The sequence below is a fragment of the Lepus europaeus genome, chromosome 17 (assembly GCF_033115175.1).
Source record: "Lepus europaeus isolate LE1 chromosome 17, mLepTim1.pri, whole genome shotgun sequence".
NCBI classification, from domain to species: domain Eukaryota; kingdom Metazoa; phylum Chordata; class Mammalia; order Lagomorpha; family Leporidae; genus Lepus; species Lepus europaeus.
Window position 1 is genome coordinate 55,493,361 of NC_084843.1, and position 1,524 is coordinate 55,494,884.

The window sequence follows — 1,524 nt, forward strand, 5'->3', positions numbered from 1 at the left end:
CCCCTCAAAGGCGAGCAAGACAAAGAGCAGGCGCCATTTTGGACATACGTCATAAGCAGGGCGACCTCAGGTCTGCACCGGCCCTGAGCCTAGCAGAAAAAGCTGACTCTGGGGAGAGGGGTGAAATAACAGGAGATTAGCATCTAACTTGGCAACCCAGTGGGAGACTGCAGAATTGGAGCCCACACCAAGGGCAGCACAGATTCCCTGTGTGGTCCTTGGGAAAGAGCTTCCAATCTCTGGCTCCTGTGGGTATATCATTTGCCTGCTAACTACCTCCAATTACGTTCAGCTGTGCGGAATTACTTCCCTTTTGAATCAAAAAAGAAAGAAAGAGAGATTTACCACACCTAACCTGGGAGTGTCATCTTTGACACACCCTCAACCCTGAGGAACCAAACACAGCTCTCAGTCCACACTCATCTCAAGCCTCTAAGGCTCCACTGAAAGCAGACAGTCCACTTAATATAGAGCCATAGTGTAACAAGAAAAAACTCCACAGTGAAGAAACCAAATATATCCAACATGCCAAACAACAAACGCAAAAACCGAGGTAACAAGAACAAGGAAGACACTATGACGCCCCCAAATGAAAAAGACCCCAAATCAAGATTATGAAGATGATGAGATAGAAGAAATGCAAGAAGCGGATCTCAAAAAATTGATAAGAACATTAAGAAGTTCTCAAAAACAAATTCTTGAACTACAGAAATCCTTCATGGACAAGATAGAAAATCTCTCTCGGGAAAATGAAATATTAAGGAGGAATCAAAATGAAATGAAACAACTAGTAGAACAGGAAACTGAGATAGTGACAAAAAACCACAATGAAATGAAGAATTCAATAGATCAAATGACAAACACATTAGAGAGCCTTAAAAACAGAATGGGCGAAGCAGAAGAGAGAATATCAGACCTAGAAGACAGAGAACAGGAAAGGAAACAGGCAAACCAAAGAAAAGAAGAAGAAATTAGAAATCTAAAAAATATTGTTGGGAATCTACAGGATAATATTAAAAAACCAAACATTTGGGTTCTAGGAGTTCCTGAAGGCATGGAGAGGGAGAAAGGATTAGAAGGCATTTTCAGTGACATACTAGCAGAAAATTTCCCAGGTTTGGAGAAGGACAGAGGCACCTTAGTACAGGAAGCTTATAGAACCCCTAATAAACACGACCAAAAGAGATCCTCACCACGACATGTTGTAATCAAACTCACCACAGTGAAACATAAAGAGAAGATCCTAAAATGTGCAAGAGAGAAACGTCAGATTACTCTTAGAGGATCTCCAATTAGACTCACAGCAGACTTCTCATCAGAAACCCTACAAGCTAGAAGGGAATGGCAAGATATAGCCCAGGTACTAAGAGAGAAAAACTGCCAACCCAGAATATTATATCCTGCAAAGCTCTCATTTGTGAATGAAGGTGAAATTAAGACTTTTCATAGCAAACAGAAACTGAAAGAATTTGTTGCCACTCATCCTGCCCTGCAAAAGATGCTTAAAGATGTCTTACACACAGA